Source organism: Lissotriton vulgaris, chromosome 3_1 (assembly GCF_964263255.1).
Source record: "Lissotriton vulgaris chromosome 3_1, aLisVul1.2, whole genome shotgun sequence".
Classification (NCBI taxonomy): Eukaryota; Metazoa; Chordata; class Amphibia; order Caudata; family Salamandridae; genus Lissotriton; species Lissotriton vulgaris.
The window spans coordinates 933018370-933045933 of record NC_141689.1 but is presented as its reverse complement, the minus strand read 5'-3'; the positions used below and the strand labels follow the sequence as shown (position 1 = coordinate 933045933).

Sequence of the window (27564 nt, the reverse complement as noted above, 5' to 3'; positions counted from 1 at the left end):
CTACTGAATCAGAGACAGTCAGTGAAAGAAAGGATGCAGGACATGAAGAACACAAAATTGTGTCACTTTGCTACTACCTCATAAATTACATTTAAATAAGTATAAGTCACTACTGTGTAAATCTCACACCAGAAATTGAACACCAAAATTTCCTCACAAAACTACCTCAGACACTACAGTAATAAAATGTCCGTGTTTCCCTGGACAGTGTATAGTATCAAGCAAGAATTAGAAATATAAAGCACTGCATCTGATGTTGCCCTACTCAATCCATAAGTATAACAGAAAAACATTAAATAACTAACAGAAAACATTTTTCCTATTAACTTAAAGTGAACTACAGAGTTCTCCTTACAAATTAAAAACTCACCTTCTAGAAAACTGCTGAACAGTAAATTCTGTCTGAATCTCACAATATATATATTATATATTTCCTACTGGCGGTCGCCAGTAGGTATTTATACCGCCAGTAGGTAATATATATATATATATATATATATATATATATATTACCTACTTGGGAATAACTTTGGCGCCGATTGAGGGATCTGAATGTAATTTTCCTTAAATTTGCCGTGATGCGCTCCGCTCCTTCCCTGAAAGTCTCGGGTGGATTCGTCAAGCGGGGGAAGAGAAAAAAAGGGGGTCCCAAAACTTGTTTTCCCCATGTTATTTTCCATAGGGACATTCTGAGAAGGCTACAGCTCGAACGGCTGAACGGAATTACACCAGATTTGGCAAAATGGTAGGGACTGGTATGCAGCAGTGCCTTTTGTATGTTTGATGTAAATCCCTCCAGTAATTTTTGAGAACATTGAATGTGAAATTGAGTCCAATGCAATTTCCCATGGGACCTTTAGACACGGCTACAGCCCGAAGGGCTGAATGGAATTATACTAAACTTGGCAAAATGGTAATGCCTGGTATGCAGAAGGGCCTTTTGTATATTTGGTGAAAATCCCTCCAGTAGTTGTTGAGAAAATTCAATTTTCCCAAATTATATATCTATGAGTGGGACACCGTGAGTGCACGTAAGCTTACTGTACTCTGTACCTTCCCGAGTACGAGCTGCATCCTGATTGGCTGCTACTGTCTGTGAACATTCCAAAACAGACATTTCTGGCAGCCATCTTGTGCCTCGGTAGACTGAGGCACAGGAAAACAGAAAAACAAACATGTAGAACTCAAAAAGGGGGCAGGGTAGAAGCACCCTGACCCCCTAGGGCTGCTCAGGGTGTCCCACAAGGACCCCCCAGGCCCCCCCAAAAAAATCGAAAAATTGCGGTGGTACGCGCTCTGTGAGCGTACAGTCCGCCCACGTGCGCGTACCCCCGCGATTTTTCAAAAAAAAAATCATGGTTGGGGGGCCTGGGGGGGGGGGGCTTGTGGGACCCCTGAGCAGGCCTAGGGGGTCAGGGTGCTTCTACCCTGCCCTCTTTGCGTGTTTTGCACCTTTGTTTCTCTGCTTTCTTGTGCCTGGTTCTACCGAGGCACAAGATGGCCGCCAACACTTTCTGGTTTGGAGTGTTGACAGACAGTGGCAGCCAATCACCATGCCTTTCACAGGAAAGCAGCATGCTCATTGGCTGAAGTGTTGGCATTCATCTTGTGCTAGGTAGACCGAGACACAAAAGAAGTAGAGCTCACAGCCCACACAGCTCTCACAGCCCACACAGCTCTCACAACCCACACAGCTCGCACAGCCCTCACAGCCCACACAGCCCTCACAGCCCTCACAGCCCACACAGCTCTCACAGCCAACACAGCTCTCACAGCTCAGACAGCCCACACAGCTCTCACAGCTCACACAGCTCTCACAGCCCACACAGCTCTCACAGCCCACACAGCTCTCACAGCTCTCACAGCCCACACAGCTCTCACAGCCCACACAGCTCTCACAGTCACACAGCTCTCACAGCCCACACAGCTCTCACAGCCCACACAGCCCTCACAGCCCACACAACTCTCACAGCTCACACAGCTCTCATAGCCCACACAGCTCTCACAGCCCACACAGCCCTCACAGCTCACACAGTCCTCATATCCCACACAGCTCACATCCCACACAGCTCTCACAGCCCACACAGCTCTCACAGCCCACACAGCTCTCACAGCCCACACAGCCCTCACAGCTCACACAGCCCTCACAGCCCACACAGCTCACATCCAACACAGCTCTCACAGCTCTCACAGCTCACACAGCCCTCACATCCCACACAGCTCACATCCCACGCAGCCCTCACAGCCCACTCAGCTCTCACAGCCCACACAGCTCTCACAGCTCACACAGCCCACACAGCTCTCACAGCCCACACAGCTCTCACAGCCCACACAGCCCACACAGCCCTCACAGCCCAATCAGCTCTCACAGCCCACACAGCTCTCACAGCCAACATAGCCCTCACAGCTCACAGAGCCCTCACAGCCCACACAGCTCACATCCCACACAGCTCCCACAGCTCTCACAGCCCATACTGCTCTCACAGCCCACACAGCTCTCACAGCCCACACAGCTCTCACCGGCCTCACAGCCCTCACAGCCCACACAACCCTCACAGCCCTCACAGCCCACACAGCTCTCAAATCCCACACAGCTCTCACAGCCCACACAGCCCACACATCTCTCACAGCCCACACAGCTCTCACAGCCCACACAGCTCTCACAGCTCTCACAGCCCACACAGCCCACACTCTCACAGCCCACACAGCTCTCACAGCCCACACAGCCCAAACAGCTCTGGTGAAGATAATACCAGCAGCGAACAAGCACTGGCAAAGACAATAATGGCAGCAAACAAACACTGGCAAAGACAATAACGGCAGCAAAGAAACACTGTCAAAGACAATAACGGCAGCAAAGAAACACACGCAAAGGCAATACCAGCAGTGAACAAACACTGGCAAAGATAATACAATCAGGGGGGCAGGGGCATGAAAAACGGCACAATCAGGGGACAGAAGGCCCGACAAATGGCACAATCAGGGGGCAGAAGGCAAGAAAAAACTGCACAATTAGTGGGCAGAAGGCAAGAAATACGGCACAATCAGGGAGCAGAAGGCAAGAAATACGGCACAATCAGGGTGCAGAAGGTAAGAAATATGGCACAATCAGGGTGCAGAAGGCAAGAAATATGGCACAATCAGAGGGGCAGAAGCCAAGAAATTTGGCACAATCAGGGGGGCAGAAGCAAGAAATGCGGCACAATCAGTGGGGCAGAAGGCAAGAAATACAGCACAATCAGAGAGCATCTTGCTCTGGTCCAAAAATCGGATCCCTAGGGCTGCTCAGGTGGACCCACAAGGATATTAACATATTTAAACGTTATCCGCAAATAGAATTAGCATTTAAAAAACCTTGCAAATTCACTGAAAAAACCATAGGTTTCAGGCCTTATATAGTTAGAAATTAGCATTTAAAAAACCTTTGAAGTTCACTGAAAAAACCATAGGTTTCAGGCCTTATATAGTTAGGAATTAGCATATAAAAAACCATTGAAATTGCTCCTATATATTTAGTTGTACTAACTATATTTCGCGCACCCGCAATCCACTGCTGATGATGTCACATATTACATCATTCATGACATGGTCAGTGACATGACTGTTGACATCACTGATGACATCTCATTTGACATCACTGATGACATCATCCTCGTAGTGCGGATAAAAAATATTTATTATTTGGCAGACACAAGCAAGACAAGTGTCAACGCATTTCAGCTCCTATCGCATCAGACACCATTTTAACAAGCATGCAGTAATTCACATAGAAAGTGAACTTTACATCAACATTAACAGGAATTCCAATATCAACCATCTTATAGTATGCAAAAATACCTTATAGCGCTTAATATTCTAAGGCATTTGTAACAAAAGAATTAATAAACTGAAAAAGGCAGTGAAAAGCAATATAAAAACAATAATTATGCCCCATTTAGCTAAGTATCACATTTGAAAACAATGCTTATAATGTTGTGGGAATCAATCATAGCCATTGTTTGTCATGAATACATCAAATAAAGTAAATGCTATTCCACTCTTTTGCCCTATTGGGCCATTACTATGTGAGAAATGTCCACAATAAATAATTATTATGCAGAAAGACAACCTATTTAAACAAAAAAAGATTTCACCCCATGGGGCTTAAGTAGAATTAAAAATCATTTGGAAGATATCATAGCTCTTCTGCTGCCTTGTATAAGTGTCTTCTATGAACAACCTGTTAATAAACAAAAATAAATTCACAATTATACACTGCATGAACATTAAAGGAAGCTGTAAATGCTTGAAACCAATGCAAATGAAAATTGCAAAATTCAAATGAAGAGAATACATTTGAGGGAGAAAAAGGGAATATCATAAAAATAATTTTTCAGAACAGTAAACATCTCTTCATCCATGTTCAGTCGAATTGGTTCCTTCCTACCCATTTTCAAAATTTACCTACACTCAAGTCGTCTCAATGCTCTTTCCCTGTTACCCCCTTGGGCAGATTTCTGTACTTGATCTAGGATACTATATGTCAAAACAGTGGAATTGCTGTCATGATAATCCTTGCAATGCCTTACAGTCGAACAGCCACCTGCCCATCTCCGGGACATTGCAGTTTGCTATGGGATGGTGGGAGCACTGCTCCTGCCATCCCATAGCAAACAGTGTACTCACTTTTGAAGAAGCAAGAGCACTTTGCTCTTGCTTGTTCGAAGAGAATACAATTTGGTTTTTAGCCCCAGTGAGCTGCATGATAGCAGCTTCTTTGGGGTAAAAAGCAATTCCAGCCCCCGGAGGCAGGAGCTGGCCGGGCCCATGGGGGCCTTCAGGCTCACCCCACGGTCCCTTTAAACTTGGCCATGCCCTAGGAGATGGGGTCCCCAAGGCCAAAAATATCCCGGGAGGGGCGTCACGCAGCCCCCCTCCATGAAAAATAATATAAATATATATATGTATATTTTTTTATAAAACCGCGCCCTGGGGTTGGGGTCCCTAGGGCAAAAATGTTTGGAAGGGGTGCCGCTCAGTCCGCTCCCTTAAAACAAAAATATTGGAAAAGAATGATAATTTGCTTGGCCCTGGGGGATGGGGCATCGGGGGCTGAAATTGGCCTGCATGGCCCCCTCCCCTTTAAAAAAATGACATAAGCAAAGGCCTAGCCCGGGGATGGGGTCCCCGGGACCAGAATAGGCCTCGGGAGGGGGGGCCGCTCCACCCCCTCTCTACGTATTTAAATAGTAAATGAAATAAAGGTCTGGCCCGGGATGGGGTCCTCTAAGCCCAAAATGGCCAGGGGAAGGGTGGCCACACAGCCCCTCTTCCTAGAATAAAAAAAATAATGGAAGACATGCACTTGCCAGAAGCCCCGCCCCTTTTACCACTACCCTGTAAATATGCTTTCTCTTAAGATCTAGGTTTGGAGAGGATGTTCCCTTTGCTACTGAGAGTCCTTAGGGACTAACTAGTCCACCTCTTACCTCCAGTAAGCCCCAGCCAGTGGGATTGCTGAGAGGTTATCCGAAGCCATGCCCCTTTTTTCACAGCTCTGCAAACACGCCTTTTGGGGCACTGCTGAAGGGGCGATGAGGTCCCCTTGTAACCTGAGGGCTTCAGGACTAAAGTGGACTTCATCGCCCAAGCAGCAGTATACCAGGAGGCGCGATTTGAGAGTGGTGTAAAAAGGAGGCACGGCCTCTGACCACTCTCAGCAATCCAGCAGTGTGGGGCTTACTAAAGGTAACAGGAGGGCTAGATGTCCCCCGGGGACCCTCAAGAGGCAAGGGTACTTCATCCCCAACCAAGAGTGTGCCAGGAAGTGCGTTTGCAAAGTGGTGGAGGAAGAGGGCGTGGTCGGTGTCCACCTCTCAGCAATCCCATGGTGTGGGGCTTACTGGAGGTAACAGGTAGGCTTATTGGCCCCTAAGCATCCAAAGCAGTTAAGGGAATTTCACTCCCCATCCAAGAGCACTCCATTAGGCATGTTTACAGATTGGTGGGCAAAGGTGGCGTGGCCTGCTATGAGAACTTAACAATCCTGCTGTGTGGGACTTACTGGAGGTAGTAGGAGAGGTTGATGTCCCCCAACGATATCCTTGGGGGTCAACTACACCTCCTGTTACCTCCAGTAAGTCCCATACAATGGAATAGCTAAGAGGTAATTGAAGTCCACGCCCACTTTCTCCATCACTCTACAGACACACTTCCTGGCACACTACTGGTTGGGGGATGAAGTCCACTTCACTCCTGGTAGATTTTGGGAGCCAAGAAGCTCTCCTGGTGCATCCTGAGCGCTGGTCGGAGGCCCAGCACCCTTTCTCTACCACTCTGCTAACGCGACTGCTAGTTATGAATTTGCAATGTAATAGGTCTCACATTTACGGGAGTTAGAGCTATTGGAGTTGTAAATGTGAAAACCTTTTACTAACGTTTTATGGAGAGGAGTGGATGTACATTGTGTCTTGTGGAATTATGTGGTATGTTCTGCAGTGAAATTATGTGGATAGAAAGTATGTAGTAATTAGTGTATAGGAATTATGTAGAGTGGGAGTATGTGTAATGGAGAGTAAATATGTGGCATGGTAGTCTGTGTTGTGGAGTGGTAACCTCAGGTTTAGTTTCCGTAGAAGATAAACTATAAACTCAATGAGACAAAAAAAGAAGGAAACACTGAGGAGCATTTTGGACCTATTCAGATGTACAAGCAGGGCCATTGGAATTATGTGACTATTCAACTGCACCGATTTTTGCACAATTATACATTTTCTGCATTTACCACGCAATCCATCATCTGCTGCATAATCTGCAGATTTGAACAAAAAAACATTGTTTCTACCTTAAATGGCTCAAACGATACTGAAACTGCAGGGACAAGTGTAACAGGATGGTGGAAGGCCATTTGCAAACCTGAAATGGTCACCTGTTACTTATTGCTAAAAGTGAGTTCCCCAGATTCGAGAGTGACCACGCTAGCTGTTAGGCCAACTCCTCTCCCCTGTACCTCTGTCGCTTCTTTTTGCACTTCTCTTGCTTCTTTCTGCACCTCTATAGCTTCTTTCTGCACCTCTATTGCTTCTTTTTGCACCCCTATTGCCTCTTTCTGTATCCCTCCTGCCTCTTTCTCCACCTCTCTTGTCTCTTTCTGCAGTTCTCTTGCCTGTTTCCATACTTCTCTTTCCTCTTTATCTACTTCTCTTGCTTCTTTCTGCACTTCTCTTCCCTCCTTATTTCTGTTGATTATTTCTGCACATCTCTTGCCTCTTTCTGCACCCCTCTTGCCTCTTTCTGAACCTCTGTTGCTTTTTCTGCACTTCTCTTGCTTCTATCTGCTCGTCTATTCCTTCTTTCTGTACCCATCTTGCCTCTGTCAGCACCTCTCTGGCCTCTTTTTTGCACCTCTCTTGAATCTTTCTGCAGTTCTCATGCCTTTTTCTGTACCTCTCTTGCTTCTTTCAGCACTACTCTTACCTTTTTATACACCCCTCTCTTGCCTCTTTCTACACCTCTGTTGTTTCTTCCTGCACTTCTCTTGCCTCTTTCTGCATTTCTGGTCTTTCTTTTGGCACTTCTCTTGCCTCTTTCTGCACCTCTGTTGCTTCATTCAGCACTTCTCTTGCCTTTTTAAGCACCCTACTTCCCTCTTTATACAATTGTGTTTCTTCTTTCTGTATTACTCTTGCTTCGTTCTGCTCCTCTCTTGCTTTATCTGCACCCCTCCTGCCTCTTTCTCGACCCCTCTTCCCTCTTTCTGCTCCTCTCTTGCCTCTGTCTACCACCTGTTCCATCTTTATGCACCTATTTTGCCTATTTCTGCAACTCTCTTGCCACTTTCTGCAGTTATCTTGCCTTCTGCACCTTTGTTTCTATTTTCTAAACTTCTCTTGCCTCTTTCTGCACCCCTGTGGCCTCTTTTTGCACGCCAATTGCTTTTTTATGCACTTCTCTTGCTTCTTTCCATACCTCTCTTGCTTCTTTCCGCACCTCTATAGCTTCTTTCTGCACCTCTATTACTTCTTTTTGCACCCTGTTGCCTCTTCCTGTACCACTCGTATTTCATTCTGCACCTCGCTTGCCTCTTTCTGCACCTCTATTACCCCTTTCGTTTGTAGTTCTTTTGTCTCTTTCCGTACCTCAGTTACCTGTTTGTGCACCACTCTTGGCTCTTTCTGCATTTCTCTTGCTTCGTTCTTCACTTCTACTACCTCTTAATTTCTGATGATTCTTTCTGCACACCTCTTGCCTCTTTCTGAACCTCTGGTGCTTCATTCTGTACTTCTCTTGCTTCTTTCTGCTCCTCTATTGCTTCTTTCTTTTCCCCTCATGCCGCTTTCTGCACCTCTCGGCCTCTTTTTTGCACCTCTCTTGCCTCTTTCTGCAGTTCTCATGCCGTTTTCTGCACCTCTGTTGCTTCTTTCAGCACTTCTCTTACCTCTTTCTGCACCCCTCTCTTGTCTCTTTTGCATTTCTGTTCCTTCTTTCAGCATCACTTCCTTCTTCCTGCACCTCTTTTGCTTCTTTCTGCACTACTCTTGCTTCTTTAGGCTCCTCTCTTGCTTTTTCCGTATTCCTCCTGCCTCTTTCTTGACTCCTCTTCTCTTTTTCTGCACCTCTCTTTCCTCTGCCGCACCCTGTTTCCTCTTTCTGAAACTCTTTTGCTTGTTTCTGAAACTCTTTTGCCTCTTTCTGCAGTCCTCATGCCTCCTGCACCACTGTTGCTTCTTTCTACACTTCTCTTGTCTCTTTCTGCACCCCTCCAGCCTTTTTCTGCACTCCTGTTGCTTTTTTCTGTACTTCTCTTGCCTCTTTCTGTACCTCTTGCTTCATTCTGTACCCCTCTTGCCTCTTTCTGCACCACTTCTCCTTTTCCTGTACCTCTCTTGCCTCTTTCTATACCTCTCTTGTCTCTTTCTGCACTTGTCCTACCTCTTTCTGCACCTCTGTTGATTCTTTCTGCAACTCTCTTTCATCTTTCTGTACCCATATTGCCTCTGTCTGCACTCATGTTCCCTCTTTCTGTACCTCTCTTGCCTCTTTCTACACCACGCTGGCCTCTTTATGCACCTATATTGCTTCTTTCTGTACTTCTCTTGCTATTTTCTGAACATCTCTTGCTTCTTTCAGCCCCCCCTTGACTCTTTCTGAACCATTTATCCCCTTTTCTGCAGTTCTCTTGCTTGTTTCTGCACCATTCTTATTTCTTTCTGCATCTCTCCTGCCTCTATCTGCACCTCTGTTGCTTCTTTCTGCAACCCAATGGCATCTTTCTGCACCCCACTTTCCTCTTTCTGTACATCCCTCTTGGATTTTTCTATACTTATCTTCCCTCTTTCTGCACTCCTCTTGCCTTTTTCTGCACCTCTGTTGCTTCTTTCTGCATTGTTCTTGCTTCTTTCAGCGCCTCTCTTGCTTCTTTAAGCACCCCTCTTGCCTCTTTCTGCACCCTTATTCCCTTATTCACTTCTCTTGCTTTTTTGTGTACATCTCTTGCCTCTTTCTGTACCTTTCTTGCCTCTTTCTGCACCTCTGTTGCTTTTTTCTGTACTTCTCTTAGATCTTTCTGCATTTCTGTTCCTTCGTTCTACATTTCTATTCCCTCTCTCTGCAATTTTTTTGCCTCTTACTGCACCTCTCTGGCCTCTCTGTGCCCCTGTTCCCTGTTTTTGCAACTCTCTTACTTATTCTGCTGTTCTCTTGCCACTTTCTGTACATCTGTTGCTTCTTTTTGCACTTCTCTTGCTTCTTTCCTCACCTCTCTTGCTTCTTTCTGACCCTTCTTGCAACTTGCTATACCCCTCTTCCCCCTTTCTGCACCTCTCTTGCCTCTGTCAGCCCCCTTACTCCCTCTTTTTGCACCTCTTTTGCTAATTTCTGCAACTCTCTTACCTCTTTCTGCAATTCTCTTGCCTCTTTCTGCACCTCTGTTGCTTCTTTATGCACTTCTATTACCTCTTTCTTCATCCCTCTAGCATCTTTCTTCAACCCTGTTGCTTCTTTCTGAACCTCTGTTGCTTTTTTCTGCACTTCTCTTGCTTCCTTCTGCACCTCTCTTGCTTCTTTTTGCACCCCTGTTGTCTATTTTTGCATTCGTCTTCCTGCTATCTGTACCTCTCTTGCCTCTTTCTGTATCCCTCTTGTCTCCTTTTGCACCTCTGTTGCTTCTTTCTGCACTTCTCTTGATTCTTTTTTGCATCTCTCTTGCTTCGTCCTGTATGCTTCTTCCCTTTTTCTGCACCTCCCTTACCTCTTTCTGTACTTTTTATTTCTGCAACTCTCTTGTCTCTTTCATCATTTCTCTTGCATCTTTCTGCACCTCTTTTGCTTTTATCAGCACATACTTTTCTTTATGTACTTTATTTCCCTCTTACTATACCTCTCTTGCCTCTTTCTGCACCTCTGTTGTTTCTTTCTGCACCCATCTTGCCTCTTTCTGCACCCTTATTCCATCTTTCTGCACCTCACTGCCTGTTTCTAAACCTCTCACCTCTTTCTGCACCTCTATTGCCTCTTTCTGCAATCCTGTTCCCTCTTTCTGTACCACTCTTGCCTGTTTCTACACCTCTCTTACCTCTTTCTACACCTATGTTGCCTCTTTCCTCATCCCTGTTGCCTCTTTCTGCACATTTGTTGCTTCTTTCTGCACTTCTCTTGCTTCTTTCTGCCTCTCTCTTGCTTCTTTCTGTACCCATCTTGTGTTTTTCTGTACACTCCTTCCCCTTTTCTGCACTTCTCTTGCTTCTTTCAGCACCTCTATTGTTTCTTTATACAACTGCCTTGCCTCTTTCATCACTTCTCTTACTTCTTTCTGCACCTGCGTTGCTTCTTTCAGCACCTCCCTTGCCTCTTTCTCTTTTTCTCTTGCCTATATCCGCATCTCTCTTGCCTCTTTCTGAACCTATGTTGCTTCTTTCTGCACTCCTCTTCCCTATTTCAGCAAATCTCATGCCTCTTTCTGCACCCCTGCTCCCTCTTTCTACACCTTTCTTGCCTGTTTCTGCATCTCTGTTGCCTATTTCTGCACCCCAATTAACTGTTTCTACACATCTTTTCTCTTTTTCTGCAACTATCTTGCCTCTTTCTGCATCCCAGTAGCCTCTTTCTGCATCCTCCTTGCCTCTTTCTGCACATCTGTTGCTTCTTTCTGCACTTCTCTTGCTTCTTTTGGTACCTTTCTTCCCTATTTCTGCACCTCTCTTGTCTCTTTCTGCACTCCTGCTCCCTCTTTCCGCACCTTTCTTGCCAGTTTCTGCATCTCTGTTGCCTATTTCTGCACCCTTATTGCCTGTTTCTACACCTCTCTTCTCTTTTTCTGCACCTTTATTGCCTCTTTCTGCACAGCAGTTGCCTCTTTCTGCATCCTTCTTGCCTCTTCCTACACCTCTGTAGCTTCTTTATGCACTTCTCTTACAAATTTCTCCATTTCTGTTCCTTCTTTCTTCACTTCTCTTCCCTCCTTCTACATTTCTGTTGCCACTTTCTACAGCCCTCATGCCTCTTTCTGCACCTCTGTTCCCTCTTCTTGTACCTCTCTTGGATGTTTCTATACTTCTGTTCCCCCTTTCTGCACCCCTCTTGCCTGTTTCTACACCTCTGTTGTTTCTTTCTTCGCTTCTCCTGCTTCTTTCTGCACATCTCCTGCCTCTTTCTGCACCTTTCTAGCCTCTTTCTGAATCTCTATTGCCTCTTTCAGCACCTCTCTAAGATATTTCTGCATTTCTGTTCCTTCCTTCTGCATTTCTAGTCCCTCTCTCTGCAATGTTGTTGCCTTTTACTGCACCTCTCTTGCCTCTTTCTGTGCCCCTGTTGCTTCTTTCTCCAATTCTCTTGCTTCTTTATGTACATCTCTTGCTTCTTCTGCATCCCTCTTTCTCCTTTCTACACCCGTATTCCCCTTTTTTCTACTTCTCTTGTCTCTTTCTGCACCTCTGTTCCTTATTTCTGCCCTTCTCTTACATCTTTCTGCATTTCTGTTGCATCTTTCTGCACTTCTCTTCCCTCTTTCTACATTTCTGTTGTCACTTTCTGCACCCCTTTTGCCTCTTTCTGCTCCTCTGTTGCTTCTTTCTTTACCTCTCTTGCTTCTTTCTGTACCCCTCCTGTCTTTTCCTGCAACACCCTTACCCTTTGCTGCACTACTCTTGCTTCTTTCAGCAACTCTATTGTTTCTCTATACAACTGTCTTGTATCTTTCATCGCTTCTGTTACTTCTTTCTGCACTTGTGTTGCTTCTTTCAGCACCATTCTTGCCTCTTTCTCTTCTTCTCTGGCCTATGTCTGCATCTCTCTTGGTTATTTCTGCACCTCTGTTGCTTCTTTCTGCACCCCTCTTCCCTATTTCTGCACCTTTCTTGCATCTTTCTGCATCCCTGTTCCCTCTTTCTGCACCTTTCTTGCCTCTTTCTGAATCTTTGTTGCCTCTTTCTACATACTTATTGCTTCTTTCTGCACATCTGTTGCTTCTTTCTGCACTTCTCTTGCTTCTTTCTGCCCCCTCTTGATTCTTCTGCACCCCTCTTTCTTCTTTCTGCACCCTTATTCCCCTTTTCTCCACTTCGCTTGCCTCATTCTGCACCTCTGTTGCTTTGTTCTGCACTTCTCTTACATCTTTATGCATTTCTATTGCTTCTTTCTACACTTCTTATCCCTCTTTCTACATTTCTGTTGCTACTTTCTGCATGCCTTTTTCTGTTCCTCTGTTGCTTCTTTCTGCTCTTTTCTTGCTTCTTTCTGCGCCTCTCTTGCGTATTTCTGTACCCTCTTGTCTTTTTCTGCACAACCTTCCCCTTCTCTGCACTACTCTTGCTTCTTTCAGCAACTCTCATGTTTCTCTCTACAACTGTCTTGTCTCTTTCATCACTTCTCTTACTTCTTTCTGCACCTGTGTTGCTACTCTCAGCACCTTTTGTGCCTCTTTCTCTTCTTCTCTTGCCTATATCTGCATCTCTCTTGCATCTTTCTGCACCTTTGTTGCTTCTTCATGCACCTCTCTTGCCTCGTTCTGCACCTCTGTTGTTTCTTTCTTCACCCCTCTTGCCTCTTTCTGTACCTCTGTTCTTTCTTTCTGCACCTCGCTTGCCTGTTTCTATACCTCTCATCTCTTTCTGCACATCTGATGCCTCTTTCTGCAACCCTGTTCCCTCTTTCTTAAACACTCTTGCCTGTTTCTACACTGCTCTTACCTCATGGAGAAGTGTGGCTCACTGGTTAGAGGAGGCATACCCGGACGCTGAGATCAGGCCCGGGACCAGGGTTCAATTCCCGACGCGGCAGGGTCTTTAGCCCAAAATGTCCAAGGACTCTGTAATTCTCGCTTCGGTGCCTACTAGAATCACAGGTTCACACTCTGCAACTCTGGGCAATAGCTTGCTTAATCTCCACAATGGCCCCCCGCGGCGGGATGCCAGGCTTTCACCTTGAGGATACCAAGTAGGGGCTATCTCACAGGGAAAACCAGGACGGGTTCCCAATGCAAAGCGCTTTGAGACCTGGCGGTGATATTGCGCTATATAAAAACCCATCCATCCATTCTCCACCTCTGTTGCCTCTTCCGGCATCCCTGTTGCCTCTTTATGTACCTTTGTTGCTTCTTTTTGCACTTCTCTTGCTTCTTTCTGCACCTCTTGGTTCTTTCTGTACCCATCTTGTCTTTTTCTGTACCCTCCTTCCCCCTTTCTGCACTTCTCCTGCTTCTTTCAGCACCTCTCTTGTTTCTTTCCACAACTGTCTTGTCTCTTTCATCACTTCTTGTACTTCTTTCTGCACCTGTGTTGCTTCTTTCAGCATAATTCTTGCCTCTTTCTCTTCTTCTCTTGCCTATATCCGCATCTCTCTTCCATCTTTCTGCACCTCTGTTGCTTCTTTCTGTACCACTCTTGCCTTTTTCTTCTCCTCTCTTGCCTTTTTCTTCACACCCCTCCCCTATTTCTACACCTCTCTTGCCTCTTTCTGCATCCCAGTTGCCTCTTTCTGCATCCTTCTTGCCTCTCTCTGCACATCTGTTGCTTCTTTCTGACCTTCTCTTGCTTCTTTTGGTACCTTTCTTGCTTCTTTCTGCACCCCTCTTGCTTCTTTCTGTACCTTTATTCCCCTTTTCTTTACTTCTCGTGCCTCTTTCTACACCTCTGTAGCTTCTTTCTGCACTTCTCTTACATCTCTCTCCATTTCTGTTCCTTCTTTCTTTCCTTCTCTTCCCTTCTACATTTTTGTTGCCACTTTGTACACCCCTCATGCCTCATTCTGCTCCTCTGTTGCTTCTTTCTGCAACTCTCTTGCTTCTTTCTGAACCTGTCTTCCCTCTTTCTGTACCTCTCTTTACTCTTTCTTTACCCCTCCTCCCTATTTCTGCACCTCTCATGCCTCTTTATGCACCTCTGTTCCCTCTTGTTTCTATACTCCTCTTCCCTCTTTCCACACCCCTCTTGCCTTTTTCTGCACCTCTGTTGCTTCTTTCTTCACATCTCTTGCTTCTTTATGCACACCCCTTGCCTCTTTCTGTACCTTTTTTGCCTCTTACTACGTCTTTCTTGCCCCTTTCTGAACCTCTGTTGCTTATTTCTGCACCCCTTGTCCCTATTTCTGCACCTCTCTCGCCTCTTTCTGTACCCCTGTTTCCTCTTGCTGCACCTTTCATGCCTTTTTCTGCATCTCTGTTGCCTCTTTCTGCACCCTTATTCCCACTTTCTGCACATCTGTTGCTTCTTTCTGCACTTCTCTTTCTTCTTTTTGCACCTCTCTTGCTTCTTATGCACCCCTCTTTCTTCTTTCTGCACTCTTTTCCCCCTTTTCTCTACTTCTCTTGCCTCTTTCTGTACCTCTGTTGCTTATTTCTGCACTTCACTTACATCTTTCTGCATTACAGTTGCTTCCTTCCGAACTTCTCTTAACTCTTTTTACATTTCTGTACTTCTCTTACATTTTTTCTCCATTTTTGTTCCTTCTTTCTTCACTTCTCTTCCCTCTTTCTATATTTCTGTTGCCACTTTCTGTACACCTCATGCCTCTTTCTGCTCCTCTGTTGCTTCTTTCTGCACCTCTCTTGCCTCTTTCTGCACCTCTGTTTCCTCTTTCTGCACCTATGTTAAATTTTCTATACTTCTCTTCCCTCTTTCTGCACCGTTTTTCCAGTTTCCTTCACTTCACTTGTTTCTTTCTGCACGTCTCTTGTATCTTATTGCACTCATGTTCCCTCTTTCTGTACCTCTCTTACCTCTTTCTACACCCCTCTGCCCTCTTTATGCACCTATATTGCTTCCTTCTGCACTTCTGCTACTTTCTGAACATCTCTTGCTTTTTTCTGCAGCCCCTTGCCTCTTTCTGTACCCTTCTTCCACTTTTCTGGACTTCTCTTGCGTGTTTCTGCACCATTCGTATTTCTATCTGCAACTCTCTGGTCTCTTTAATCGCTTCTCTTGCTTCTTGCTACACCCCTGTTGCTTCTGTCAGCACTTCTCTTGCTTCTTTTTGCACTTCTATTGGCAATTTCTGCACCTCTCCTGCTTCTTTTTTTATTAACTTTGTACTTTATTGTATATTCAAAGTACACACAGCACACTACGCCTACAACCCGGAGGCCGGCGGCAACAGTAGGTAGCGTCTTCTCTAAATCGCACAACAGTATACACAGCCTCAGAGCCAGCATCCCGGGGGCCGGGCGGCGTAAAAGAGATAGTGTCATGCATGCATAGTACAGCCCTCAAACGAATATGGAAACAGTGAGCTGTGAAGTACAACCCAGGACCTCATTACTTTATGTTGCTTGGTTTGTGTAGTGCGTCTGTGCACAATAAGACCACTCGCCAATGTCAACATTCTCCATGGAGCTGTATAGTGAGTCCTACCACTAACCAAGCCCTCCCACCCCCCCAACAACCAACCCACCCGAACATGTGCCTACCTAACCACTTGTGTTATCCATGAACGTCTAATGACTAACACTGTGCCCTACGGTTACAGATCCTACGTACCAACGTGTATACAGGTGTCCCCAATGTCCATGGCTACCAACTGCCTGTCACGTGTGACACACTCCCTAACTCCGGTACCCCCACCCAATGCCAGCGACAGCCCTGGAGGACCAGAACACTATCTCCCCACCATGCCATAGCTAGATTACAGTGCGTCCCTCCCTAAATATTCGACCTCCTCCTCCTGTACCTCACCTATCTCCTCTCTCTCCGGGTCCGGGTCAGTCTCCCCACCATCCTGGGCACACAAATAGGTCCTGTATAGCCCCCAGAAGCTCTTCTTTCTAACGATCTTAGACTTTCCAGTGGCACACCTCTGCCGATGGTCTGGACTAATCATTTTGCTGTTCCTCTCCATCTCGCCTTCTCCACTTCTTACTCCACTAAAAAGGTTACTACCCCTTTTGTTCTTAGAAGAAATTTTAAAAACCTCACGGATGAGGCCTTTGCCTCTCTTGTTCCTTCCCCTGAGGCTCTTCTCCAAAAAGATGTGGATGACGCAGCCCAATATCTGAAGGATTCCATCACCAATGCTGTAGAAAAATTTGCCCCAGCTTCCCTACGATATGTAGCCCGACGTAAACCATCTGCACCATGGTTTTCGGTCCATCTTAGATTACTAAGACAGGGTAGCAGAAGCAGTGAGAGGAAGTGGAGGAAATCATGGGATCCTATGGACCGGGAAGCTCATAAGTCTGCTCTACGGGAGTATAAGCAGAAAGTGATTTTGGAGAAGCAGAAATACTTTTCCAACCTTACTAGCTCACTCACTTCTTCTAGGGAGCTTTTCAAAATTGCGGACTCGTTATGCTCCCTTCAACTCCCAGACCCTGTAGTCAGTTCTCAACGTCTCTGCGATGACATTGCAGACTTATTTCATAAAAAAATATTTGATATCCACACTTCTCTAGAAGTGCAAGGTCTCGCTTTGGATGAGAATATCCATTCTGGCATAAGTTCTCTCGAGTCACTGGATATAGTCCCTTCTAGTCTTCTTTCGGACTTTCCACCTCTGTCTCTGGAAGGATTGAATCTCCTACTCGACAGGACGAAATCCTCCTCTCCGTTGGATCCACTACCTCTTAAAAAGATGAAAGAGTGTAGGAGCAGCCTTCTTCCCTCGCTGCTGGAGGTGATGAATAAGGCGGTTGCTCAAGGCTCTTTTCCATCGATATGGACGAAGGCTATTGTGAAGCCGCTTCTCAAGAAGCCTTCACTTCACCCCGGCCTCCTTAAAAATTTTAGGCCCATTTCCCTGCTTCCTGCACCTGCGAAAATTCTAGAAACACATCTGAATCGCCACCTATCTTCCTTTCTTGAGACCTCTGATTACCTTGACATCACCCAACATGGATTTCGAAAACATCATAGCACTGAATCTGCTCTCACCTTCGTAGTCGATAACATCCGACGCAAAGTTGATGCTGGACAAACTACTGCTCTAGTGCTATTGGATCTCACGGCCGCATTCGACACCTTGTCTCCTGCCATTTTAACATCTTGGCTTAGGGAGGCAGGTGTCACCGGGTCGTCCCTGAGCCTCCTCAACTCCTTGCTCCTCGATAGGGAACAGAGAGTGATGCTTGGAAACCACCTCTCCCCAGCTAAGTTTCTGCAATGTGGGGTGCCACAGGGGTCGGCATTAAGTCGGACCCTGTTTAACATCTACGTGGCCCCCCTTGCCAGGCTTGTAAGATCGCAGGGGATGGAGGTTGTATCATACGCCGATGACACCCAGATTATGGTGTCATTCACCCATTCCTCTGTCACAACATCTGCCTCTAGCTTCAGGTCCTGTATGCAACATGTTGCAGACTGGATGGTCATCAACTCCCTGAAGCTAAATGGCGACAAGACTGAGGTGCTGGTTTTTGGGAAGGACCAAGTTGTTTGGTCGAGTGAGTGGTGGCCTCCCTCTCTTGGCACCTGCCCCACCCCCTCTCAATCTGCCATAAATCTGGGTGTGGTGTTTGATACGTCACTCTCGATGTCCCTTCAGGTGAATCGGATGGTTGCAACCTGTTGGGGAGTAATCAGAACGCTCAATAGAATTCGCAGCTATCTGTCCCTTCAAGCACGTAAGCAGATTGCAGTCGCCCTTGTTGGTTCCAGGTTAGATTACTGCAACTCTCTCTACATGGAGTCCAACAAGGGCCTCATACATCGGCTGCAAATCGTGCAGAATGCGGCTGCACGTTTCGTCCTAGATCTTCCTAGGGCATCTTCTGCTACTACTGCGAGGAGAGACCTCCATTGGCTGCCTATTCAACACAGAATTTACTTTAAAATTCTGTGTATGACCTATAGAGCCCTCGAGGATGGACCTAAAGGCGCCATCAGCTCCCTGCTTACTCGCTACCATCCCACAAGGTGTCTCTGATCTTCGGGACTTTTTCAGCTTGTTGTCCCTCGTTTCAAGCTCACCAGATGGGGAGCTAGGGCCTTCTCTGTCGCTGCCCCCCTGCTCTGGAAAGAAAGGAAGGGGTCCCGAGACCAGAAAGAAATTTACAAATTCATAGCATTTGTATTCATAAATTCAAAAACAACGTTTTTAGATGCAAAAAAGATTTTACTTCAAGATTGCATACATCCTATTCAATGGATACATTATTCTCTATACAATTGCTTTATATACAGTATGTGTGCCCACATTCACAACGGGGAGGGGGTGACGTGAGGGAAAGTGTTAGGGGTAGGATATGTGTGAACTGATTCATTCAGTGACACGTCTTATTCAATCTACTAAGACAATATACATGTGGTCCCTTAACATCAGGGCCACATCTGTAGGCTCTGTGGGAGTCCAAAAACTGTAAATGGCAAAAAGGCCTAACTCCGCAATAGCCGTGAGTGTCTAAATGGGGACCGGAGCTGGTCTTTGGTGACGTAGTGGTCTACGTTTCGACCCACAATCAGTAGGAGTCTTTTCCTTACGGAAGGGTCTTCATCAGGACAGACATTGTTGTGGGTGGGCAAACTCCTGGGGAACAATTAGAAAAACGAATTAGAGATACACCATTCCTGTATTAAAATTCATAGGATGGTGATACACGATAGTCAGTGAAACGAAAGAAATCATGTTCTCTTGTTACGTCTGAATCTCATACGTACTAAATAAATACAATGCCTAGCGCTCACCTTTGGCAAGGGGCGATGGGAGTGGACTCAAAAGTTGAGTAGTCTTAGTCCAAGCTGCTGGAGGCAACTCTAAAAGTTAGAGGAAAGACTAGTATTGGAAGAGAATCAGCAAGTACATTACTAGTCTATACAAAAGGTCTAGATCATTAAAAACCGTGATGGTAGTCAGCAAGCCATCTATGCTGAGGAGTATATTATCACAAAAAGGGTTGGGAAATCATTGGACATCTATGTGATTATTACCTGTCCGCCTGTATGGGGTGGTGTCCAGGACGATAGAATGTAGTGTTGCTCAATGGTAGATCTAGGTTATAAATCTATACAATAGAGAAATGGATTACCTATTTGCAAACTGATTGCCATACATAAAACCAAATTGGAAGTCTCCCAAAGGGATGAAGTACGTCAACGCTGGCTTACCACTATCGACTGAGTCTTAGAGATTCAATTAAATGGATCCTGTATGCATTGCGCAGGAAATATTTTTGCAGGCGTAATTATTCCATTTCGGGCACCTACGTTTGTCAGTGGTAACCTAGATGCAAAGAAAAGGGTTGGTAAAGGAACTAGTATTGGTATTTTATGGATTGAGGTATCGTAGGGTATCTATATATATACACAGAGCAATGTTATTACCAGCAGAGGCAGCAGAGGATTATCTATACATCACTAGGTTTTTAAGTCTCACCACTTCTTTGGAACGACATATAGGGAAATTCACCTATTTAGAAAAGCGGCACGTAATTGGCCTGAAAAGAGAAAGATTGTCACCATAGCGTAAAAGTCACTAAACACTCCTCTGGTGGTTTCATAGTCGTAAAGATTAGAAAATAAGTACAAAAATAAGTACCATTACCGGAATGGAGGAAACCTGCCAAAAGTCCTTACTAATTCTCCTGGGACGCTGACATCTTGCCTAAAAAGGGGGTTAAATGTAAAGTAGTTTGGGTATAGTAGCCCGGGTACAATCAAAGAACCCTCAACACAGTCAACTAAATCCCAACTCTCCTACCTCTACCGCCGAGAAGTTCTTCAGATACGATCACCTCGGTCCTGTAGTCAGGTAAAGAAACAAAGGTTCAGAGGACTGAGCGCGATCGGACCACCTCGCTGCACAGATCCCCAAAGGGTTCGCTGTGCATATTTACCTCGGGGTCCTGTATAGATAGATGAAATCGGCGTTCATTCCCAATCCGCCGGGGTCTCTCATTAACGCTGCCGTGCCGCGTGTGTCGTGCCAAAACTCCGCGTTTTGTATTTCCTGGTCGTCCAAGGACTAGGGGGCGGAGTTACGTTTTTCCATAAAAGCAAAAAACAGACTAAACTTCCCACATCAATGTTAGGTGAGAATATATATAAAACTGGATACCTCACTACATTGCAATACTTAATGTTATAGGTATTTTAAACTTGAAAGCGCTTCGTATTTCCCTTTGAATACTGTATTCGGTTGAGCTTGGGATGCACCAATCACAAAGGGTAGTGTACATCCCAGCACTCCATGTTATATTATGTAAAGGCAGAAAACAGACTAAACCTCCCACATTGTTGTTAAGGGAAAATTATATATAAAACTTGCCACATCAATACATTTCAATGCTAGTAATATAGGTATTTAAAAAAAAAAAATAAATAAAAAAAAGGCGTGTCATATTTTATATCTTAATACCATATACAGTGGAGCTTAGGATGCACCTGTCACAAAGGGTAGTGTAGACCCATGCACTCCATGTAGTATTAGATGGAGGCGGAATAGAGACCAAACTTCCCGTATTGTTATTAGGAGACAAATATATAAAACTTGCTGCATCAATACATTTCAATACTCAGTATTATAGGTGTTTTAAACTTGAAGGCACATCGTGGTTTACACCTGACTACGATCTACAGTGGAGCTTGGGATGCACCAATCGCAAAGGGTAGTGTAAATCCCTCCACTCCATGTTGTGTGTTTGAGAAGGACAATCTGTACCGCCGAATCTTTATGGGATTATTGTTGCACAACGTACTGATCAATTTCTAAAATGAGTCACCTTAAGTGTCTGAGTGCACAAGTCTTCATAGAACAGTGAAAAGACTCATATTTACATCTGCTCTGGAACATCGTGCCCATGGAGATCAAAACTCTACCTTCCCTGGATCTTTTCAAAAAGGCCTTAAAAACATGGTGCTTTTCTAGAGCCTACATAGGTTGAACTGCAGGTTTTTGTTATGAGCTGGTTTTTTGGAATTAGGCGCCTTGACGCCCATTGGGCTAAGTTTGCGCACAACAAGATTCCTTTATTATTATTATTATAGGGCCGACTTTTTGGGGGCAGCAGCTCGCTGTACGTCTCCGACTGCATGCAGCAGTATAGTAAGTCCGCTGCCGACCTTTTCTTGGTCGGTATCGGCCCTCTCATCCAACATATAGCAACTAGTCGCTTAGCGGTGAGCAAGGCTATATCCGCCAAGCGCCTCAATGCCACCGGCAGTGTCTTGGAATAGCCCAGCAGTGCCAGGGCCGGACATGGTGGAATGTCTACGCCCAACATCAGACCCAGTTCAGAGAAAACCCCCTGCCAAAATTGATAAATTCCCAGACAAGACCAAGCCATATGAAGAAAGTCTGCCAACGGGAGGTGGCAGCGCTCGCACTCCGCCGAGCACCGCAGTCCATACCTGTGCAGCCTCTCTGGCGTGTAATAGACCCGTTGTAGGTATTTGAAATGTATCAGTCTATGCCGGCTATTGAGCGACACCTTTCTGGTGTTTGTGCAGCAATACTGCCACATCTCATCCGTAATCGTCAGCTGTAAATCACTCTGCCAAGCTAGCCTGGCTTTGGAGATCGGGCGGTGCATGTGCTGGTCCCCCAGTTTCTTGAGATTCGTGACTAGTTTGCTGGACGATAAAGTTTTGATCACATAAGTGAGTTCCATCACTTCCGGGGGTTCAGCCAATTCCGGACCAAGCAACTCCTGAAGTGCACTACGGACCCTGTGGTTTTGAAAACTATGCAACAGCGTCTTCCCGGTCTGGGACTGTATCGCCTGTTGGAGAGTCTTCACTGTCCCATTCAGGAAGAGATCCCCCATCTTATCTATGCCCAATTCATGTAGTGCCTTAAGCACCCCCTTCTCCGTCAAAGGGGCAAGTCACACTGCCCATTCCACATGCATGAGGGGTGAGTACAGTAGTGCACTATCCCGCGTGCGTACCAGCTCATGCCAGGCGTGGTTCGTAGATGCTATAGAGTCCAAGATCCCAGTTCTGCAATCAACTGGGTGGCATATCGTAGCTGGGAGAGGAATGGGATCCGCAAACAAACGTTCTAGTTTCATGTGCGGGATATCGGGGTTCCCATGGATCCAGGTGTGAAGGTGTGCCGCCTGCGCTATTCTGTAATACCGTTCCAAGTCAGGAGCCCCCAGTCCCCCCTGGTCATAGGGGAGCATTAAAGTCTGCCATTGAACCCTGGGCTGTTTACCTCCCCACGCTAGTCTGATAAGCGTCTGCATGAGCTGCCGGAAGAAAGCCCTGGACAGCACTACCAGGATGTTGGTGAAGAGGAAGAGGAACCTGGGGATGACCACCATCTTCATTATTGCAATTCTTCCCATCAGGGACAACGGCAGTTTGCACCACACCTCCACGTCATCCACAAGTTTAGTGTACGCCACCCCATAGTTCTCACGCACAAGGATCTCGGGGTCAGTATGCAAGCGAATCCCGAGGTATCGTATGGAGTCCGTGGTCCATTGTAGTGGGTACTCCGAGTCAAACGCGTGAGTCACCGGAGTCAGGGGAAGCGCCACTGATTTGTCCCAGTTGACTCGTAGGCCAGACAGTGCACCGAATCTTACCACCTCCCTCAATACAGACGCCAGGTTCGCCTCCGGCTCCCTAACGTACAACAGTGTATCATCGGCGTACGTAGATATGCCAATCTTGTAGGTGGGGAAATTAATCCCTTCGAACCCATGATACTCTCTGATCGCGCACGCCAGTGGTTCCGCTACCAGTGCATACAAAAGAGGGGAAAGGGGGCAACCTTGCCTAGTACCCCTACTGAACGCTATTGGGGCGGTGACCACAGTTCCTAGTTTCAGTCTAGCCGACGGTTTGTAGTATAGGGCCCCTAGCATCTGCAAGAAGGGTTCACCCAGGCCGTATTTCCTCAGAACCCTGAGCATGAACGACCATTCAACCGAATCAAATGCTTTTTCCATGTCTAAGAATATAGCGACTGCCTTGTTTTCCTGCCGTACGTGTTGCATGGTGCCTAACACTGTCCGAATATTATATGTCAAATTCCTCGCGGGGACAAACCCGGCCGGCTCCGGGGCAACCAGCTCGGGGACCAGTATGGCGAGCCGCGCCGCCAAAACCTTCGCATATAGTTTAGCATCCACGTTTATCAGGGAGAGCGGTCTATATGAACCACATTCATTGGGGGGTTTCCCCGGTTTTGGTATCGTTATAAGGAGCGCCCCCCTCATAGATTTTGGCATGCTTCCCTGCTGGCAAATATCGTCAAAAAGAGACATCAAGTGCGCGATAAGCTTATCTTGGAAAGCCTTGTAGAAGGCCACTGTAAGCCCGTCAGCACCTGGAGCACTGCCTGATCTCATTCCCTCCAGGGCCTCCAAGATCTCTTCCTTCTGAATTGGCATCATCAGAAAATCCCTCTGAAAATTGGCTAGGAAGGGCATATTAATATAGCTAAGATAGTCATCGATTTCCTCTTCGAGCTGGCCAGACCGTGATTGATAGAGCTTAGTGTAGTAATCTTGGAATTCTGCAAGTATGTCACCCTCCTCAGTGACCACCGCCCCGCTGGATGTAATTAATTCCTCAACCACCAACTGCGGCCTGCTTTTCTGCATGAGTCTTGCCAGCAGTGAACCAGGGCGATCCCTCTCTCCGTAGGTGCGTGCCGTGGCGTACTTCCCCATGTGCTATACCTCTCTATCAGCTTCCTCGTTAAATTCTATTATCAGGGTTTTAATCCGTTCCTCCGAGTTAGTGTTCCCTGCATGTCTAGACTGTTGTTCCAGCTAAGATAATTGTGTCTCTAGGTGTTTCAGCCTCTGCATAATAGCTCTGAGCACCCCAGAGTGTTTAGCCATCGTCATACCTCGGATGTACACTTTGAATGCGTCCCAGAGTGTTTGAACACTATCCACTGACCCCACATTGGTCTCGAAATATGTGTCTATATCCTCAGCCAACTCCCCTCTAAAGACCTTGTCTAGTAGTGAATATGGGGGAAATCTCCATGTGAACGGGGGAATTCTCCTGGCCGGAGCATCCAACAGTAGCAGTAATGGCGAGTGGTCCGACAATGTACGGGGCAGTATCACACACCCCTTCACTGAGTTGAGAAGGGAGTGAGACGCAAACCAATAGTCAATTCTCGTATGTATATTATAATAAGCCGAGTAATGTGTGTATCCTCCCCTCCCCGTGTGTTTATAGCGCCATACATCCACCAGATCCAGCTTTATCATTTCAGTCTGCATAAGCAACGCCGAAGCCGCCGGGCAACGAGCCGTGCCAGCCGACCTATCCAGTTCCGGGCTTAACACAAAATTGAAATCACCCCCATAACAATCTGGAACCCACATACTGTCTGCACAAGCCTGCTAGGGAGGAGTAGAAGGTAGGGCTGTCGTAGTTGGGACCATAGACATTTACAACCATTAAATCATGACCTTTCCCCACACAGCGTACAATTAGATAACGACCCTCCAGATCCACAACCATCTGCGACAACTTCAGCTGTGCTTTGGGGTTAGCCCACGTGATCACCCCTCTGGCATGCGTGGTGAAGCCCGCTGCTGCACAATTACCGCCTAGGCCCCTGGCTGTCAGCATAGGGCTGGTAAGAGGGAGGTGCGTCTCCTGCAGGAGGGAGATGTCAACTCGGTGTCTTTGTAAATAGCTCATCACTTTCCGGAGTTTACGGTAGTCGTTCAACCCCCTCACATTCCAGGTTAGTACTCTAAGAGAGTTGGGGCCGCCCTCTAACTCTAAGACCTCAGTGCCAGCCTTTCCAACATAATTTGTTTAGTGAACTCGTACACATCGTATCGCAGACACACTCTCGTAGTAGGCATTAAAACATCCCAACAGCTGAACACACCCAACCTGTTCAGAGAAGAACACCCACCCCCCCCACCACCCAAAGCCGACCTCCCCCAACCTGGTCAGACAGGAACCCATGCCACCCTCTAACCCCCCTGGAAATCCCAACTTAAACAAACACCGAACTGGCTCCCTCAAGAGCTCAGGTGCCGAAAGCGCAGGGGCAGACGTCGCCAGCCTAGAGCAGTTATCTACCAGTTTGAAACTGCAACGTTAAAGCGGACCAACGCCCTGCCCCTGCCGTGCATGTAGTGCCAACATGAGTCCCAAGTTTGAGTAATGCATCATGCTGCCCCCCTCCCCGTCACAAGGCTCAGCTTTCTTCGCAGGTCCACCCACCGCCCAAGTCATGGAGCCAGGCACACACATCCCCCCAGCAACGCCAACAGCCCATGTAAGAGAGCAACCCTTGGCAACTCATGACAGAAGAAGAAAATAGAACAATCTCACCCAGCTGGGAATCTTCAGGGTGCTGCCAGGGCCCCATCGCATTGGAGCCAACGCTGCCCAGCTACCACGCCATTAAACACAAAGCCTGAGTCCAAGCAAGCCAAGTGGGGAAGTGACCCATCCAGTACAAGGGAGAGTCCAATACAAACACGCCTGCGATGTTACTCCTGTTCGTCCAGTTGTTACATGGCGGTGCCTTCGTCTCGGTCGCTCCTGGGGCTGTTCCTGCGCTCTCTGGACCATTCCTTCAGTGATTTCTGCAGCTCCCTGGGGTCCGTGAAGAAATGTGAATGCCCTTGCCTGTTAATCCGGAGTTTCGCAGGGTACATCATGGCATAATCTAACCCAAGGTCTCGCAGTTGTTTTTTGTACGGAGCAAATTGCCTCCTTTCCTCCTGCACTTTTGCGGTGAAGTCCGGGTACAGAGAGATGTCCATTCCTTCATGTTGTAGCTTGCCTTTGTCTCTAGCCAAACGTAGAGCAGTGTCCCTGTCTCGGTAATTAAGGAGCTTCGCAATTATGGGACGCGGATTTGCGCCAGGCTTCGGCCTGGGCCCCAATGTGTGGTGGGCCCTTTCCACTATAAACATAGGGGACCTCGTCTCCAAGTAGCTTTTTCAGTAGTGACTCCACGAAGAGCTCCATCTTGCCAGTTTGCGTGGTTTCTGCTACCCCTGTAATGCGAATGTTGGATCTTCGCGACCTCGCCTCCAAATCCTCCGACTTGTCTTGGATCACCTGCAGGAGTCTGCCGAATTGTTTGTGATCTTTATCCCACTCCGACTGTGCCTCCTCCGCTTCAGTCAATCGTCTCTCCGCCATGTCAAGGCACTCAGCGTGCTTGTCCACTCGTTCCGACATGCGGTCCATACGATATGTCAGGGCATCGATTTTAGTACCAATGGTAGCGATACTATCCTGCAGCCCTTTTTCCATCGAGACCAGCAAGTCTCGAATGTCCGCACCTGCAGACCCGTCAGAGGTGGCTGCACGCGGGGAAGCCTCTGTGGCCGGTGTCTCTGTCCCCTTGTGACGTCGCTGCTCAAAGGAGAGTTTGGGCTGAGTTCTGTCATTCTTGCCCATTGCGTTCCTGCTGGACATCAAAGCGTAATGTTACTCAAGCTTCCCGGGCCGGGTATAGTAGGACAGGGACACCTCACAGATTAAGGTGGGTATCAAGCTCCGAGCTCTAACTCCCTGTATCCTCGTGCGTGCTCCCAAGTGTGTGGCCAGTTGTTCCCGCGACCCAGGGCGCCGCACACACCAATAGAACCAAGTACAAGTCAACTGTGGGGTTCTCCAGCAGGTCTCTCAAAGTCCGATCAGTGTCTCAGCTACACCTCGCCAGTTTCAACCCACCAGGGTCTGCTGCCGTCCCAGCGGTAGTGGGCCTCCAAATAGAGCACCGCGCTATTCAGTGCGAGTTTCCAATTGCCCTCTGTCAGGGCGCACCAACACCCCCTGCGTCGCCGCTAGTGCAGAGCCGGGTCTTCCCACTGCGTCTCTCGGTGCCCCGGCCACTACACCAGTGTTCAGCAGCAGGCCTCGGGCGGCGCTGCAAATGGCCGCCACCTAGGCAGGCAGGGCTACAAGATGGCAGCAAGTGGAGAAATTCACACAAGTGTGTCCGCCGAGTGGTCCAGGCCGCACACACACCTTATGTCTCCAGCCTCCGCTAGGATCACGCCTCCGGGGCCCAATGTGCGTCCAAATCTGCCACCAAATGTGCACGTGGCCCCCGGACCCAACAGGCAATCACCATCAACACTCCGGTTACCAAGTAGAGCCGCGTCGGTCCCCGGCAGCTCGGCCACTAGCAGCAGTGTTCACGACCCGCCTGCACTGCGGGTCTCCCCTCAGAATCGCCGGGGTCCTTGTAGCTGGTCAGCTGTCCGTGGCA

The 27564-nt window shown here is 47.1% G+C and overlaps 1 pseudogene; it reads left to right on the top strand.

Annotated features, from left to right (window-relative positions):
- The window catches only part of LOC147727234 (uncharacterized), a 65502-nt pseudogene extending 43930 nt beyond the window's left edge, over positions 1–21572 (top strand).
- The last annotated feature ends 5992 nt before the right edge of the window (positions 21573–27564 follow it).